The sequence below is a fragment of the Amblyraja radiata genome, chromosome 23 (genome assembly GCF_010909765.2).
Source record: "Amblyraja radiata isolate CabotCenter1 chromosome 23, sAmbRad1.1.pri, whole genome shotgun sequence".
Lineage (NCBI taxonomy): Eukaryota > Metazoa > Chordata > Chondrichthyes > Rajiformes > Rajidae > Amblyraja > Amblyraja radiata.
This window is the reverse complement of record NC_045978.1, coordinates 39,392,567-39,412,821: the sequence shown is the minus strand read 5'-3', so window position 1 is coordinate 39,412,821 and position 20,255 is coordinate 39,392,567.

Genomic DNA, 20,255 nt, shown 5'->3' with positions numbered 1-20,255 from the left:
TCACTTACCTCGGTGGAATGCGGTGAATTACCTGATCACATTTTCGCCCTCCCTCGCGGCCTAACAGCTTGGATTGGTGCGGCCTCTCCCGGAGTCGGGCCCAGAGCTTCATCAGCGAGCGCAGCGCTGACTTTCCATTGTGGAGCCGGGTGATCTCTTACCGGGGATCACCAGAAGAAGTGCTCTGATCGCTGGCCCTCGGACTATAACATCCTGAAGCTGCGATCTGCGGAGCTTCAAGCCGCAGTCTGCGGAACCTCTAGCCGCAGGCGCGACGTGGACTTTCCATCGCGGAGTCTAGGATCCATCGCCGTGGATCTCCGGAGAAGAGTTCCGACCGCCAGCCTGCGGCCTATAACATCGTGAAGCCGCAGTCTCTGGTAGGAAGCGGCCGATTCGGGACCTCCAAGGAATGGAATGTCCGTCGGTCCTGACGTCGGAGTTTCGAGCATCCGACGAGAGAGCCTGTACATTGGACCGTCCGTAGCGGCAACTGTGGAGGGTTCATGGCCCCGACCACGGATGAACAAAGGAGGAGGACTGACTGAACATTATCGCCTTCCACCTCAGTGAAGAATATTGATTCCACTGTGGTGGATGTTCATATTGTGTACAAAATTATAAACTGCGGCATATGACATAATACATTTATTGTACAGCTTCCCTTTTAATTTTAACAAAGATGAAATAGAAAAAGAGAGAACGAGCAAGAAAGAAAGAAAGTGAAAGTGAATGTGTAAGAATAGAACCCCTAAACATCCAAATGAGTGTAGTCACAGAGTGAGTGGGTAAAAACTTAAAAAAATAAAAAGACAAAAACGAAAAATAATTAAAAAAAACAAAAACGTGTTGATATACCTGCTTCATTTCTCTCCCCACCCATCACCCAGTCCGTAAATCGGTTTAATTCCAATGTTGTGTTGCACCATATTATCCTTGCAATGAATCAATGAAAGGAGACCATATCTTTGAAAATTGCTCTGATTTTCCTGCTAAGCCAAGTCTCATATCTTCAAGATGTAGCGTCTCAGACATGTTTGTGATCCACATTCTAAGAGTTGGGGTAGATGCATTTTTCCAAAATTTAAGTATACGTTTTTTCACCATTATCAGGCCATAGTTAAGGAAACGTCTTTGAAATATTGATAGCTCAGAGCAGGCTCCTGTTATTCCGAAAATAATCAATTCTGTATTGAGGTCCAGTTTTGTTTTTAATAATTTTGAGAACATTTCAGATTCCTTTCAAAAATGTATGGAGTTTTATGCAAGAGGCAAAGGTGTTATAGTTGCTTCTTGAGAGAGACATTTGTCGCAAATAGGAGATACATTTGAAAAAATCTTATTCAGTTTAGTTTTTGAGTAGTAGAGTCTGTGGAGTATTTTGAATTGGATTAAAATGTGTCAAACATTAATCGAACAATTATGTATATATAAGAGATATTTTTCCCATCTGTCTTTGGAGATTTTTAGGCCTAATTCCTCTTCCCATTCTCTTCCAATTGCATCTGACGATAGAATTTCTATATTTAGAAGGATATTATACAAGTATGATATTAGATTGTTTGACTAAGTTTCTATTCATACCTTTGTCTAATATATCTGGCAGCAGAGTTTGAAACTCGTGGGTATATGTTTTCAAATAATCTCGAATTTGAAGATATCTAAAATATTGATTACCTTTCAGACTGTATTTCGACTGTAATTTCTGGAATGACAGGAAATTTCCCATCTCGTACAGATCTCCAAGCTTTTTAATTCCTAGTTTTTCCCAATAAATAAACGTTTTATCTATAATACATGGTTTGAATGACGGGTTATTAGCTATTGGGGAAAGAAGAGATAGATTTCTTAATTTAAAAGTAAATTTTACTTGTCTCCAAATCCGTAAAGTGCTACGGATAATTGGATTTTTCTCATATATTTGTGTTCTTCAACTTTATTGGGGAGAGAAGGATCGCGCCTATATTAAAAGGCGAAAAATCCTCTCCATTACTAACCAATCTACCTGTTGGCGTGCAATATCCAGCCAGTAAATTACATTTTTAATATTCGCTGCCCAATAATAGTATAAGAAATGTGGTCTATTGTGTATTGTGCTCTTTTTGATTGTGTGGCTGCATGGTAAATCAAATTCCACTGGACCTTAATAAATGAGCATTTGAACTTAAACTGCACTCCTAGATCTCTCTGCTCTACAATACTCCCCAGGATCTTATAGAAACTTACAAAATTCTTAAGGGGTTGGACAGGCTAGATGCAGGAAGATTGTTCCCGATGTTGGGGAAGTCCAGAACAAGGGGTCACAGTTTAAGGATAAGGGGGAAATCTTTTAGGACAGAGATGAGGAAAACATTTTTCACACAGAGAGTGGTGAATCTCTGGAATTCTCTGCCACAGAAGGTAGTTGAGGCCAGTTCATTGGCTATATTTAAGAGGGAGTTAGATGTGGCCCTTGTGGCTAAAGGGATCAGCGGGTATGGAGAGAAGGCAGGTACAGGATACTGAGTTGGATGATCAGCCATGATCATATTGAATAGCAGTGCAGGCTCGATGGGCCGAATGGCCTACTTCTGCAACTATTTTCTATGTTTCTATGAGCCCTAGCATTCACACCTCTCATTGGGGTTCACCCAGGGAGGAGCTCAAATAAATATTTAATTCTTCTCTGGCCACAAGTGACGTTCCAGATGACTGGACAAGTGTTATCTTTATCCATGAAAGGCAGCAGGGATCAGGCTGGTAATTACAGGCCATTGATTCTAATGTCGGTGTTAGAAAGATATTGGAAAACATGCTTAATCTACATTTGGAAAGGCAGAGATTGATCAGGGATAAACAGCATGATTTTGTTGGTGGCATATGATTTAATTTTTTTGAGTAAACAAAATGTATTTCAAAGTAATAAAATGTAAGATTCTGTATGGTAAGCTGTTCTGGACGTTTAGAACGTTTAGGACGTTTAGAACGCATGTGATCCAGGGGGAGCTAGCCATATAACCATATAACAATTACAGCACGGAAACAGGCCATCTCGGCCCTACAAGTCCGTGCCGAACAATTATTTTCCCCTAGTCCCATCTACCTGCACTCAGACCATAATCCTCCATTCCTTTCCCATCCATATACCTGTACCTATCCAATTTATTTTTAAATGATAAAATCGAACCTGCCTCCACCACTTCCACTGGAAGCTCATTCCACACAGCTACCACTCTCTGAGTAAAGAAGTTCCCCCTCATGTTACCCCTAAACTTCTGCCCCTTAATTCTGAAGTCATGTCCTCTTGTTTGAATCTTCCCTACTCTCAATGGGAAAAGCTTGTCCACGTCAACTCTGTCTATCCCTCTCATCATTTCAAAGACCTCTATCAAGTCCCCCCTTAACCTTCTGCTCTCCAGAGAATAAAGACCTAACTTATTCAACCTTTCTCTGTAACATAGTTGCTGAAACCCAGGCAACATTCTAGTAAATCTCCTCTGTACTCTCTCTATTTTGTTGACATCCTTCCTATAATTGGGTGACCAAAATTGTACACCATACTCCAGAATTGGTCTCACCAATGCCTTGTACAATTTTAACATCACATCCCAACTTCTATACTCAATGCTCTGATTTATAAAGGCTAGCATACCAAAAGCTTTCTTTCCCACCCTATCTACATGAGATTCCACCTTCAGGGAACTATGCACAGTTATTCCTAGATCCCTCTGTTCAACTGCATTCCTCAATTTGCTACCATTTACCTGTTTTGATTTGTCCTGCCAAGATGTAGCACCTCACACTTATCAGCATTAACTCCATCTGCCATCTTTCAGCCCATTCTTCCAAATGGCCTACCATTACTCTCTGGCGTCTCCCATTCAGCCATCTGGTTAGAGAATTGGCTTCATGGAAGGAAACAGAGGATGATGGTGGAGGGTTATTTTTCGAACTAGATGCCTGTGACTGTGTGCCTCAGAAATTGGTGCTGGAGTCATTGCTGTTTGTAATTTATATCAATGACTTGGATGAGAACATAGAAGGCATGATTAGTAAGTTTGCAGATGACACTAAAGTGAGTGGTATTGGAGATAGCGAAGATGGTTATCCAAAATTTCAGAGGATCTTGATCAGTTGGGCGAGTGGGCTGAGGAATGATTACTGGAGTTTAATGCAGATAAGTGTGAGGTGTTGCACTTTGGGAAGTCAAACCAGGATAGAGCCTTCACAGCTTGGAGGAGCGTTGTAGAGCATTAGGAGTGCAGACACAAAGTTCCTTGAATGTACCGTCATATGTAGATAGGGTGGTCAAGAAGGCTTTTGGCACATTGGGCTTCATCAGTTAGGGTATTGAGTATAGACGTTGATATGTTATATTACTGTTGCAAGGCATAGGTGAGACCACATTTAGAGTACTGTGTTCAGTTTTGATCATGCTGTTAAAAGAAAGACAAGAGTAAGTGGGTCCCAGTCAGACGGGAGGCCTGGTCGCCCAATGCAACCCATTCCCCAACGCAATATTCCACCACTTACCCATAGCCCCTAACTGTGCAGGCGCGGCTCATTTCCCCTCCCCCTCCTCTCCATGTGTGGGAGGGCAGAAGGGTGTGTGGCGGGGGGGTGTGGGGTGGGAGGGGAGGAGGGGAATAGGGGTGTATGTGGGTGCGGGGGTTGTAGGAGGGGGTAGAGTGTGGTGTGGGGGAAGGGGGGATGTGCAGGATGGGGGACAGCGAGCACTGTAGAGCTGAAGAGGGGGGGGGGGTGAGGAGAGGAGTGAGGGGGGGAGGGGGGAGGGGGGGGAGAGGGGGAAGGGGGGAGGGGGGGCAGTGAGCCTCCTGGAGCTGAGAGACTGCTCCGGTTCCTGCACCAGCTCTAACCCCAGACCAGGGCCCGGGGGGACCAGAAATTAAAATAGAAACAAATTTACACTCTCACACTTATCAGCATTAAACTCCATCTGCCATCTTTCAGCCCACTCTTCCAAATGGCCTAAATCTCTCTGTAGACTTTGAGAATCTACTTAATTATCCACACCACCTATCTTAGTATCATCTGCATACTTACTAATCCAATTTACCACATTATTATCCAGATCATTGATGTACATGACAAACAACAGTGGACCCAACACAGATCCCTGAGGCACCCCAATAGTCACCGGCCTCCAACCTGGCAAACAGCCATCCACCATTACTCTCTGGCATCTCCCATTCAGCCACTGTTGAATCCATCTTGCTACTCCACCATTAATACCCAACAAATGAACTTTCTTAACTAACCTTCCATGAGGAACCTTGTCAAAGGCCTTACTGAAGTCCATATAGACAACATTCACTGCTTTACCCTCATCAATTTCCCTACTAACCTCTTAGATTAGAAGATTAGTTAAACATAACCTTCCAGGCACAAATCCATGTTGACTGTTCCTAATTAGAGCCTGTTTATCCAGATGCTTATATATATTATCTCTAAGTATCCTTTCCATTAATTTGCCCACCACTGACGTCAAACTAACAAGTCTATAATTACTAGGTTTACTCTTAGACCCCTTTTTAAACAATGGAACAACATGCGCAGTACGCCAATCCTCCGGCACTATTCCTGTTTCTAATGACATTTGAAATATTTCTGTCATAGCCCCTGCTATTTCTACACTAACTTCCCTCAATGTCCTAGGGAATATCCTGTCAGGACCTGGAAACTTATCCATTTTCATATATTTCAAATGTGTTCGTACTTCCTCTTCTTTAAATCTCATAGTTTCCATAGCTACTCTACTTGTTTCCCTTACCTCACATAATTCAATATCCTTCTCCTTGGTGAATACCGAAGAAAAGAAATTGTTTAATATCTCCCCCATCTCTTTTGGCTCTGCAGATAGCTGTCCACTCTGACTCTCTAGTGGACTAATTTTATCCCTCGTTATCCTTTTGCTATTACTATAGCTGTAGAAACCCTTTGGATTTACTTTCACCTTACTGCCAAAGCAACCTCATATCTTCTTTTAGCTTTTCTAATTTCTTTCTTAAGATTCTTTTTACATTCTTTATATTGCTCAAGCACCTCATTTACTCCATGCTGCCTATAATTATTGTAGATCTCTCTCTTTTTCCGAACTGTGTCCAATTTCCCTTGAAAACCATGGCTCTTTCCAATTTTTACTATTTCCTTTCAACCAAACGGGGACTAAAGATTCTGTACTCTGAAAATGTCACCTTTAAATGTCCTCCATTTCTCTTCTACATCCTTCCCATAAAACAAAATGTCCCAATTCACTCCTTTTAAATCCTTTTGCATCTCCTCAAAGTTAGTCTTTCTCCAATCAAAAATCTCAACCCTAGGTCCAGTTCTGACCCTCTCCATAATTATATTGAAACTAATGGTATTGTGATTACTGGACCCGAAGTGCTCCCCAACGCATACCTCCGCCACCTGACCTGTCTCATTTCCTAACAGGAGGTCCAGCACTGCCCCTTCTCTAGTAGATACCTCTATGTATTGCTGCAAAAAACTATCCTGCACACATTTTACAAACTCCAAACCATCCAGCCCATTTACAGAATGTGTTTCCCAGTCTATGTGTGGAAAATTGAAATCTCCCACAATCACTACCTTGTGCTTACTACTAATATCTGCTATCTCCTTACATATTTGCTCTTCCAATTCTCGCTCCCCATTAGGCGGTCTATAATACACCCCTATAAGTGTTGCTACACCTTTCCCATTTCTCTGTTCCACCCAAATAGCCTCCATAGACGAGCCCTCAAATCTATCCTGCCAAAGCACTGCTGTAATATCTTCCCTGACAAGCAATGCAACACCTCCACCTCTTGCCCCTCCAATTCTATCACACCTGAAGCAACGAAATCCTGGAATATTTAGTTTCCAATCACAGCCCTCCTGCAACCATGTTTCACTGATCGCCACAACATCATACTTCCAGGTGTCAATCCAAGCTCTAAGCTCAACCACCTTTCTTACAATGCTCCTAGCATTAAAATATACACATTTTAGAAACCCACCGCCTCTTATTCTCTGTTTATTACCCTTTTTCTTCTTTCTGCCCTACATTTTGGGTCCGAGTGCTTCCCTTCTCTGCCTCCTGCCTCCCACATAGACAGCGCGGTATCTCTCATCTGGAAGTCCAAGGATTGATGTTGTAAAGATTTGTTTTTTCTTCAAACCGATAACAACATAAAAATTAGTAATAAAGCATTAAAATATTTATTTCGCCCAGGCGGGTGAGGCAATAAACTCTCACAGTATGTAAAATACAGACTATAGAGCCACTCTATCCCCACACACAGAGGTACTGTTCAATCAGATATATTTCTACCGCAATAATCAGCAATTCAGCAATACATTATCTTACAGAGCATTGTAAAGGCTCTTGTCTGTTAGGATTGACAGGTTCTTCAGATAAAGGAAAGGTTAGCCCAGATATGATTATGCTGAAAAAACTATTTTTTTGCAGATTCAAGAATTTGTTTTTTTACCTTGTTGATGCACATTACAATCTTGATGAGTAAAGAGTACAAGCCAAGTGTCTGAACATTCTCCTGATATTTATATCATAGAGAAAAGCATTCATGTATTTGTGCTGTTATCTCGCTAGTGTTATGGAAGAAGTGCGAAAACATTTTTTGATATGATGCTGTAGCCTTGCTAGTGTTAAGCATCCATTTTTGCTTCTAAATCTACAGCTGAATCCATTTTGTAACTTTAAAATCTTTAAACTTTCCCATTCCTTCCTTTTTTTATCATTTATGATAACATTCACAATCCTCGGCAGGTACATAATGGTCGCAAGCAGTTAACAATAAAATTCTGAGCGATGATTAATAAAAAGATAGAGCCATAATGTAACACAATACCACAGAGAGTCCACCAAACCAACTGAATGGACGGTAGCTCCCAATTCCTTAATTGTACCCATGCATGTCACTGTCAACCTTATGGATTTTCTCAATTTCTTGGGAAATGTGGGTAGCAAGGTCAGTGATATTAGAGGATTCATCAGGGATCTAGGCACAACAGTCGTCTTAATATTATACAGGTGCCTCTTTGTTGATCTTTATGAATAAGAATAGTAAGAAAGTTTTTTAACATTCTCTCGCAATAATCAGTTGCAGAAATGGCGGCATATGTATGGCTGATTGTAATTTGGTTTGAACCTGTCCTTGAGCTCGTAGAGGGTTATGGCACAAACCCAACATCCTAATCAGATAAGGAAGCTTGTTTCCTTTACAGCAGCGAGTTCACTGCTAACACTTCTCTCATTGTTGCCCTCGCCGTTACAGCGTGTAAGCTGGTCCACATAACTCGCAGCTCGTGGAAAACAGTGCCCCTGTGCATTGAAAATTCTGCGCAGCTTGTTGCAAGGAGCAAAGGCATTGTGATGTCATCCTGCTCACTTCAGCATGTTAGATTTTAAAAAGATGTCAGATTGGTGAACAATTTTAGTAAAAAACTCTGGAAATAACGCATCAAATTTTCAGATGAGGGGATTTTTGAAATCATGAGGTAAATCTCTACTGGAATATCTACTGCGTTGGGTTTTCGAGGAGGTGAATCAAAGAAAAAGTTCAAGCAAGCAAACATCCCCATAAGTAAACATCCAAGATCAGAGTTAGATAGATAGATAGATAGATAGATAGATAGATAGATAGATAGATAGATAGATAGATAGATAGATAGATAGATAGATAGATAGATAGATAGATAGATAGATAGATAGATAGATAGATAGATAGATAGATAGATAGATAGATAGATAGATGTTGTTAAGCTGGAAAGAGTGCATAAAGGATTTACGAGGATGTTGCCTGAGCTATAGGGAAGGGTTGAGCAGGCTTGGACTATATTCTGTGGAGTGCAGGAGGTTGGGTTGTAATGTTATTGAGGTATAGTTTAGATGCGGCATATTGGTCGGCGTGAGCAAATTGGACCAATGAGCCTTTTTCCACATTGTATTACTCCATGATTCTATGATGCCTCTCATAGCTTTATATACTTTCATCAATTCTCTTTGCAACCTCTGGCATTCCAGAGAAAACAGTCTAATTCTATCCAAGCACAGCCTGTATCTAAAAACACCCTAATCCAGGCATCATTCTGGTAAATCTTCTCTGCACCCTTTCCAATGCCTTGACATCCTTCCTGTAATGGGGTGACCAAAACTACATGCATTACTCCAAATGCAGCCTAACCAAAGCCCCATAAAGCTGCATCATGACTTCCTGACATATACCCATTGCCGCAACCTATGAAAGCAAGCACACCATATGCTTTCTTTACCACTACATCTTGTCGTGTTGACACTCTTAGGGAGTTATGGATTGGACCCCGAGATCACTCTGAACATCAATTCTATTATGGGTCATGCCATTCATTGTATTTTTTCCTCTTACACCTCCTCTCAAAATGCAACACCTCACACTAGCTCAGATTAAATACCATCTGCCATTTCAATATCATAGTGTATAATTTGACAGCCTTTCTCACAGTCCACCACCATAGCAACCTTGGTATCATCTACAAACTTACAAACCAACTCATCTATGTTTACGTCCAAGTAATTTATATATATATCACATACAGCAGTGGTCCCAGCATGGATCCTTGTGGAACTCCACTGATCACAGATCACCTGCCTGAATATTATCCTTCCAACACAACCCCGTCTCTTCCATCCATTAGTCAGTATGGAATCCATATGACCAAGTCACTGTTAATTCCCATGCATCTTAATCTTCTGGATCATCCTACCATGGGGAACTTTATCAAATTTCTTACTAAAATCCATGTAGACAACATCCACTGCCCTACCAACATTGATCACCATCGTCACCCCCTCAAACAGCTCGATCAAGTTAGTAAGGCATGACCTGCAATGTACAAAGCCATGTTTTAACATCCATAATTAACCTATTCTCTTCCAGAAGATGTCACGTTTAATTACAAGCAAGTCTAATAGAAACATGGAAACATAGAAAATAGGTGCAGGCTCGAAGGGCCGAATGGCCTACTACTGCACCTATTTTCTATGTTTCTATGTTTCTATTAGACTTGCTTGTAATTCGCTTCCCCCAATGTACTTCTGCCATATGTTTCTGGTTATATTGAAATTTGCTTTTGCTCATTTGGGGAGGTGAATTTTGGGAGAACACAATGGAATTTGTGTAAATTTATGCCCCATAGCAGACACAGATGTTTTGGATTGAAGAGCCTGTTTAGATATTGAATGATCTGTGACACTTAATGAGTTTAATTCTTGGTCTATCCTTATCCCTTGTTGTGATTGCGATGGCACAATAACACAGCCGGTAGAGCTTCTATCTCACAGTGCCAGAGACCCAGGTTCAATCCAGTCCAAGGGTGCTGTCTGTGTGGAGTTTGCACATTCTCCCTGTGACCGTGTGGGTTTGCTCGCACATCCCAAAGACGTGTGGCTTTGTAGGTTAATTGGCTTCTGTGAAGATTACCCCTCGTGTGTAGAGAGTTGATGGGAAAGTGGGATAATGAAGAACTAGTGTAAACAGGTGATCAATGGTTGGCATGGACTCAATGGGCTGAGGGGCCTTTTTCTATGCTGTATCTATAAACTAAGCTAAACTAATTTCCTTGAACTGCATAGAGTTATGATCACCATCCCTAAATATTCACTAACTGAATTGAATTGAATTGAATTGAATTGAATTGAATACCTTTATTGTCATTCAGACCTTACGGTCTGAACGAAATTTCGTGCCTGCAGTCATACATACAATCATACAATAATAAACAACAATAAACACAAATTAACACCACCACAGTGTATCCTCCAAGCACCTCCTCACTGTGGTGGAGGCAAAAATCTTAGGGTTACTGTCTCTTCCCTCCTCTTCTCCCTCTGCGCTGAGGCGATTCCCCACCGGGCGATGGCACAACAGTCCCGCGGCTCACCGAACCCCGCAAACGGGCCGGTTCAAACACCGCGGCCCGGGGGTGGTCGAAGCTGCCGCCCTCCAGTCCAGCACACGCAGCTGCTGGCCCGCGGCTGAACCCCGGACTCAGGTCACCGCCTCAGAACGCCGTCCCAGCCACCGGAGCACCGTTCCAGCCCCGAGCCAGATTGCCCTCACGTGAGTACCGTTCTCCCTTGGGCTGGGCCACGCCGACGGGCACTCTGACACTGACACTCTAAACAATTGACGCTCATATTCCCTAAGATTATAGTCGCTATTGTCACTTCCCCAATAGGACCAACTCAAATTGCTCTCCAAGGTGTACATTAAATTCTCTCTCCATCTTCCTTATGAAGGAAATTCGTTTTAGTTTAGAATTTAGAGATATTGCATGGAAACAGGCCTTTCAGGCCACCGAGTCCACACCAACCAACCCCGTACACTACTTCTATCCTACGCTCTGGGACAATGTACAGAAACCAATTAATCTACAAACCTGCACGCCTCTGGAGTGTGGGAGGAAAGCAGGGCATAGGGAGAACGTGCAAACTCTGAACAGACAGAACACAGTCAGGAATGAACACAGGTCTCTGGCGTTGTAAGGCAGCAACTCTACTGCTGCGCCACCGTGCCACACAAAATTTCAGTTGATATCATAGAAAGTGAAATCCCTACCCTATAACATATCCAGTTATATTTGTACATCTCTGTGTGGCATTCTGAACTGTTCCATTGAGACTCAAAACAAGCTTGAGGAACAAGATCTCTTCTATGGAGCCTACCTGATTAGGCTAAATTCAACAATTTTAGCTTACAGCATTTTTGTTTGTTTTCATAAGCACTGGCAGTTCTGGTGTAAGGTTAAGAACTATTTGTGGAGACACGGGGATGGTCAACATTTCAAGACAAGACCCTGCTTCTGAACTCTACATTAGTGTCTTCACCCAAAACATTGACCATTCTTTTACCTCCACAGATACTGCTTGACCTGTTGAGTTTCTACAACAGTTTGCCTTATGCTTCAGACTTCAGCATCTGCAGTCTCTTGTGTCTCTAATGTTATTTATCTGTAATATTAACTCAGTTTTTCTTCTCTCCACAGACACTGACTGCTGGACTGGGCCTTTCCAACTTTTTTTTATATAGTTTCTGTTTCTGCAATGGATCTGATCTTAATTTCTTGGAATCACACATCCCTTTGTTTACTTTCCACATGTTTCCTTTCGACATATTTTAGCATTGTTTAGAAACATAGTGTGGAAACAGGTCTTGTGGCCCACTGAGTTCATGCCAACCATCGATCACCCATTCACACTAGTTCAATGTTATCCCACTTCCAAGTACAAAAGAAGCAGAGAAGGCTTTCGATCTAGTGCTGGTAAGTGTAGTTAGTACAGATGGGTACTTGATTGTTGGCATGGTCATGGTGGGCTGAAGAATCTCTTTCTTGGTGGCATCTCTTCATGATACAGAAGGAGAACATGCTCCCTCATGTCTATGCTGGCTCTCACAGCAACCTCAATCCTGCACTCATTTTCTCTGTAAGTTTTCTCCATAATTCTATTAATTTCCCTCCAGATTCTGCCATGTACCTTCGCACGCAAGATAATTTCCAGCAGCCAATCTCCACGCCTTTGGGAAGTGGGGGAAAACTGGAACAAGCGGTCCCAGGGAAAATGCACAAGCTCCACACAGACCACACGACTCATGATTCAACCCAGATTGCTCTTGAAGCTGTGTCATCCTCTCTCTCTCTCTCTCTCTCTCCTCTCTCTCCACTTACTCTCTCTCTCCTCTCTCTCTCTCTCTCTCTCTCTCTCTCTCTCTCTCTCTCTCTCTCTCTCTCTCTCTCTCTATCTCAAAACTCACAGAGCATTCTATAGATTTGGCATTATTTTGTGGTATATCATGTGGATATGAATCTCAGAATGTATATCTGAAATTACCAATAATAACTTTATAAATGATACAGCTGTTGACTTCACGACACAATACTGTAAAGTCAATAAAATTGGACATGATAAGTACAATAATTGTACTCAGCAGAGATTAAACATATAACTGTAAATGTATAATCTATTTAAACTTCATGTGTTACCTTGTGAAATTTATTTCTTTATAGGTAATAATTCGCATTAATTTTAATTCGGAACAATCACTGGTTTTGAAAGACTCCAAATTGAGATTGTTGTTGCTCCCCAGGCAGTGGCGTGCATGAAACAAGCCAGAGAACCAGTAGTTTGTGAAGACAGAATAGAATAGTGTTTCATCAACCAATGCATCCTTTGTACATCTACACTGAGACACTAGTTCTTTAATGAATCACTTTCCTCTGCAAGGCAATATGGAATATCCAGGGCAACACTGGAAGCAGTGGGGAGATTATTATCCCGAAATTTTCCCCCAAGGCTTTTATGAAACTTATTCGTTAAACACTGTTCTCAACAACCATGCAGATTATTTTCATCATCAGAATTATTTCAACCATCCGACAATGTCATTGAGCAGGAGATCACAGAATGTTATTCTCAACCATGAGGGATCACCGCCTCACGTAATTCAACACCAGCAGCTTGAACATTATCAACAAGCCAACCAAGTGCAAAGAACGAGGTTTTCCGATGAAAGTCTGTCTTCCTCTATCCAACAAGTGATTGTCACATCACACTCAGGCTTGCCGGCTTATGGAGCTACAGCAGACAACACAAAACAAAATGAAACGCCCAAAATGTGTATCCTTGCACTTTCCATGATGATAGCTGGCATCCCCACTGTCCCTGTGCCGAGAGTGAAAGCGGAGGACATGATGTTGGCTGCACAAAAATTCAGAGCTGATAACCCAAACCTAAGTGGCGACATAGATGAAATGCTGAAAGATAGAAGAGAGAGAAAAGAGGTCTTTTGTGATCAACGTTTCCCCGTTAACAATGCAGATGAAAGGATGAATTGGAAAAGAATGAGGGAAAGTGCAATCCGTTATCCTCAAATTAACGTCTTGGTTATAGAGAGTGGTGATCAGTCAGATGCAAAGAAAGTCCTATCAAATAACTTAATGCTCGTATGAATGCTGGACCTTTTAGAATAAGTTGGCCTCAGGGAAAAAGACATTCCAATTGCTTCAAGGAATACTGTTTATAAATATGATGTTGTTAGTTCTTATACATTAGAAAAGAGCATTTGAAAGTAAATCTGTATATGATTGACTGTCGTAAGTTGTGCTTACAGTTCAGTTTTTTAATCTCAATTATGCTTTATAATTTGTAATAATATTCAAGACACAAAGTAATATAATGGGTGTTATTTACTATTACCAGCGATATCTGTGAATTTTGTATTATGAAGGCAAATACAAACTTCTAAATAATATCTAGAAAATAGTCTAGTTGTAAGTCTATTTGCAAATCAAACATTAAACAGAACACAATTCCTTCAACAACTACAAATAACCACAGTGTAAGTACTGTGATTCCTGGATATGTTGTTATTCCAGTCAAAGCTGGGAAAATCAACTCTACGTGCAAATCCTTCATCCTGACAGATAGAACACAGAGGGAGACAGCAAACAGCAAAGTCTCTGCATTGAAGTAAATTACTTGGGGCATTTTTATATTCAGGTGCTGGATCTGTTCAGCAGTAGCAATTTATTGTAGTTTTAAGTTTATTTTTCATTTTGAATTTTAAAAATATTTTATGTTCTTTTGCTTCAATCCTATTAGTTTTGAAGCATTTCTCATGTTTTAAAATGTAAGAGATGGGGAAATGCCCATCCAATTCTGTAGCTGGGCATTGACATTTTGGGACAGGGACTGGTCCACCTGCCACGTCAGATGCTGGCTTCTCTGAGAACAGGCCCTTGAATCTCGAGGTGCCGAGCTGTCCTCATTAGTTTAAAGGAAACAAGTGCAGACCCGTTTGGTCTGTTCCCCCAACGTGCGGTAGAGGGGGGAGGGGGCGGCGGCATGCGGCGTCACACACATTAACCACCCCCCTACACACACGCTAACTACCCCCCTTGTTAATGTATTAATATTATTAATTTGCTCCTTTTACCCCATAATCGGCCTATCTACTGACGCATAGCCCCCAACTCGCAGGCGCGTCTAGAGGGGGGGGGGGGTAGAGAGTGAGGGCAGAGAGAGAAGGGGGGGAGAGGGAGAGGGAGGGAGGGAGGGGGAGAGGGAGGAAGGGGGAGAGGGAGGGAGGGGGGGAGAGGGAGGGGGAGGGGGAGGGGAGGGAGGGGGGAGAGGGAGGGAGGGGGAGAGGAAGGGAGGAGGGAGAGGGAGGGGCGAGAGAGGAAGAGAGAGTGAGGGTGAGGGGGAGAGGGAGGAGGGGGGGAGAGAGGGGAGAGATGGAGGGGAGGGAGGGAGGGAGAGAGGGAGGGGAGGAGAGAGGAGGGGAGAGAGGGAGGGGGACATGGAGGGGGGACGGAGTGGGGGGGACAGAGAGGGGGGTGGGACAGGGAGGGGGGGACAGAGAGGGGGGGAACTGCCTCGCGGGGACGGTCCCACTTCGATCGGTGGAGGCGTATGGAGTTGTGCGGTTCTGGTCCCGACATCGCGCGGGGCTCCAAATATCTTGCACTGTCCGAAAATCCCGCACGCCAATGGCCTGTCGGCCTGCAGGCGCATTGAGGGCATACGCAGCGTCTCGACGGGCATACGCAGCGTATTGACAGCGTATGCCTAGCGCGTGGCGATGACGTCACCACCCGGCGTGCCATTGCGTGATGACTTCATCGCCCAACGCCGTGCGACGTCCAAATTCATTCGGCCCGCCTCCTGCCCAGCTTATTGGTGAGTATGATGTCGGGACCAGCCCCCCTTAACTCCATACGCCTCCGCGGTTCGAATTGGGACCGGCCCCGCGCGGCCATATGCCTCAAGCGACCACGTTTGGTCGCGCTAGACGCATGCAATCGCATGCTGATGGGACAGGCCCTTTATGCCTCGCACGACAATAACTGCCGCCGCCATGTTCAAGCCGGTGTGACCTCCGGTGACCTCCAGATCTGCAGAGCATTTTGAGAAGGGGGGGCGGGTTGGAGTGAGCGGGGGGGCGGGTAGGCGTGGGAGCTGTGGGAGGCGTGGCGCGAGCGTACTTGGAGCGGGGGGGTGGGGGGGGGGGAGTGGAGGAGAGACGGACTGCCAAATGAATAGAGAGAGGGAAGCGGTTGAATTGGTCGGCATGTGGGCATTGTGACGTCAGCAGCTGGTAAGAGCCATTTAGATTTTAAAATTGAGTTTTTTTTAGTTTTGTGATAAATTTTACTAAAAATCTGGGGAAATAATTGACCAAGGAGTGGATGTGCGAATGTAAAAGTTAAATCGCTAGTGAAATGGTGAAAATCTCGGCGTTTTTGCGTCTGGTTATCGTGGAGTAACGAATCAAAGGCAAAAATCAAAGGCAAAAAAAGGCAAAATGACACACACACACACACACACACACACACACACACACACACACACACACACACACACACACACACACACACACACACACACACACACACACACACACACACACACACATACACACACACACACACACACACACACACACACACACACACACACTTTTAAAAGTATATAGATGTGTGGGTCAATTTTTTTGGTTAGTGTCAGGAATGCACAGCCAGGGCTAGTGGTGGAGGCAGATACGATTGTGGCATTTAAGGACTTTTAGATATGCCCATGGATATGCAAGGAATGAAAGGATATGGATTATATGCAGGCAGATAAGGCTTGGTATTGGCATTATGTTGAGCACAGACATTGTGGGCCAAAGGGCCTGTTCTTGTGCTGTACTGATCCATGTTCTATGTTCTAAGTATTCATTTGATTTTTATAACCTCTATTCTTTTGCCCTGCACTCTTCTACATTCTCTTTATTTCTCAAGGGATGTCCTATTTACAGTCTCCTATTCCTGCCACATGTTTCCCTTCTCCAAACTCTCAATATCCATTTGCTTCCAATTTACTTCCACCAGGTCCAGCCTTATATTATTAAAATCTGCCCTCCCTAAATTTAGAACCATAACTTGTGGACCTTCCTTACCCCTGTCCAGCTTGAAACTGACAGAATTATGGTCACTTTCCCCAAACAGTGTACTCAGTGACGCTTGTACCACTTGCCTTCCACAGATTATTGGGGTCATGCAGTATAATCTCAACAAATGCATCAACCCTTTCTCAATTCAAAATTTTGTTGCATCATTGGATGAGCCCTTCATGACTCAGAATTGATTAGGACAGGCCCACAAATTCTTGTCCTAATCAATTTTGCAATGTTGCTCCCCTCCTGTTATATATTCCCCTTTTGAACCAACAGGTTATTTTACCCTCAGACACTAAGCTGCCAGTCCTGATGTTCTTTCCACCATATCCCTGAGATAGCACGTGCTGATCAATGCTTTCGGTTCATTTGCATTGCCAGTCAGCCATCTTGGATTCATAGATGCAAGTTAGTCATGAAGACATACACCTCTTGTGGTTACAAGAGCTCAGGACATGCATGTCCTTGTTAGAGTGAAGGGCAAGGCAGGATGATGAAGGAAATTGAGGCTTTGGTCAAGAGTAAGAAGGAGGCATAGGACAGGTATAGGTAGCTGGGATCAAGTGTATCCCTGGAGGAGTTCCTGGAACTACTGAGCAAAGTATAAAAGGGAATCAGGGTAAAAAGGGGACAGGAGATAGCACTGGCAGATAGCATTAAAGGATAATCCAAGAGATCTTCAAAGTACCTTTATCCAAGTAAATAAAGGGAAAAAGGATAACTAGAGAGAGAGTGGGACCCCTCAGGAATCAAAGCGGTCAACTCTGTGTGGAACCACATGACATGGACAAGGCCCTCAATGTGTATTTCTCCTCTGTCTTACCGTGGAGAAAGACAGGAGGACTGAGGAACTTGGGGCAGTCAATGGAAGGGTCTTGAGATCAGTCAGTGTTACCGCCAAAGAGGTGCTGAAGGTCCTGACATGTCTGAAGGTAGACCAATCTCCGGGGTCTGATCAGATATATCCGAAGACATTGTGGGAAACTAGAGAAGAAATTGCAGGAGTCTTGGTTGAAACTTATGTCATTAAAATCCTGGAGAGATGCCAGAAGACTCGAGGAAGGCAAATGTTGTGCCTCTATTCATGAATGGCTGCAGGAAATGGCTGGGAGCTATACGCCAGTGAGCTTAACATCTGTAGTTAGAAAGTTACTGGAGAGTATTCTGAGGGATAGGATATACATGCATTTAGATGGACAAGGGCTGATTAAATAGAGTCAGCATGGGTTTGTACATTTGTGAGATCATGCCTCACAAATCTGATTGAGCTTTTTGAAGATTTGACCAAAAGGTTTAATGAGGGCAGAGCTATCGATGTATATTTTGACTTCAACAAAGCATTAGATAAAGTTCCACATGGTCGGCTGCTCTAGAAGTTTAGATCACATGGGATCCAAGGAGAGATAGCTCAATGGATAGAACATTGGCTTCATGGAAGGAAGCAGAGGGTGATGGTGGAAGGTTGCTTCTCGGACTGGAGGCCTGTGATTACTGGTGTACTTCAGGGTTTAGTGCTGGGCCTGTTACTGTTTGTTACCTTCGTCAATAATTTGGATGAGAACATGCAGGGCCAGATTAGCAAGTTTGTTGTTGATACAAAAGTGGCTGGTTTTGCAGATAGTGAAGATAGTTGAGAAAAAATGCAGCAGGATCTTGATCGATTGGCCAGGCGGGCTGAGGAATGGTTGACGGTATTTTATACAGAGAAATATGAGGTGTTGCATTTTGGAAAGTATAACATGGGCAGTTTCTACTCAGTGAATGGTAGGGCTCTGGGAGTGTTGTTGAGCAGAGGGATCTAGGAGTGCAGGTACATTGTTCCTTGAAGGCGGCATCACAGGCAGATAGGGTGGTCGAAAAGGCACATTGGCCTTCATCAGTCAGAGTATTGAGTATAGTGGTTGGGAGGTCATGTTGCAGTTATATAAGACATTGGTGAGGCCGCATTTAGAGTATTGTGTTCAGTTCTGGGCGCCATATTGCAGGAAAGATATTGTCAAGTTGGAAAGGGTACAGAGATGATTCATGAGGATGTTGCCAGGACTCGAGCATCTGATCTATAGGGAGAGGTTGAGCAGGCTCTGACTCTATTCCTTGGAGTGCAGGAGGATGAGGGATGATCTTATAGAGGTGTATAAAATCATGAGAGGAATAGATGGGATGGACACACTGAGTCTCTTGCCCAGAGTAGGGGAATGGAGGACCAGAGGACATAGGTTTGTGGTGAAGAAGAAAAGATTGAATAGGAATTGGAGGGGTGACTTTTTCACACATGGGTGTATGAAACGAGCTGTCAAAGGAGGTAGTTGTAGTTGTAGCCTATGTTTAAGTTGGAGCAATGTTTAAGTAACAATTAGACAGGTACATAGATAGGACAGGTTTCATGGGATATGGGCCAAACACAGGCAGGTGGGACTAGTGTAGATGAGACATGTTTGTCGGTGTGGGCAAGTTGTGCTGAAGGGCCTGTTTCCACACTGTATCACTCTGTGACTCATAATTTTCTACACAGGAGGAGGACACGTTTAAGTGGGAACATAAATGACGTGCATAAAATTATGAGCAGCTAGATAGGGTAGACTGGAGGAAAATATCAGAGGTGAATAAAATGAATTAGTGAGGGTGTCAAATGTCACAGGGGGAAAGCAGGAGAATGGGGTTGAAGGGAAAAATAGATCAGCCATGTTTGAATGGCAGAGCATACTCGATGGACCGACTTGTCTAATGCTACTCTTATGTCTTATGAATTTATGGGAGGGTGAAGAGTTAGTGCAAGGGAGTAAAGATTTATGGATTGTCCGGTGGAATTTGTTTTCACCCACGGAATGTTGACTACCTGGAATGCCTAGTACCTGGATTGAGAGAATACCTGAGAGTCCACAAACGTTCGAGAGAGTGTTGGAAGCATAGTTGTGGCCAATATTTAAGTGTCGAGATGAGCACGTGAATCATTAAAGGCTGTGGGAAATTACTGGAAGACATTGGAAACTTGACAAAAAGAACGGGGAAAATATTGGAAACTTGATGAATGTCCTCAGTCTCCTTAGGAAATGGTGGCATTGATGTGCATTGATGGGATCTGTGGACTACAAGTACACCATGGACCATTTGTTCATTGATGCTCCCTATGGCCTTGTCCTTCATGGTGCATCAATTTAGCCTTGTCTTCCTCCCACATACCTAGTAAATCCATGCCTGTCTGCCATCTGGTCCTCAGGCCATTCTGATGGGGAATGGAGGTGTAAAGGGACTGGATGTCCACAGTAGAGATGAGCTGAT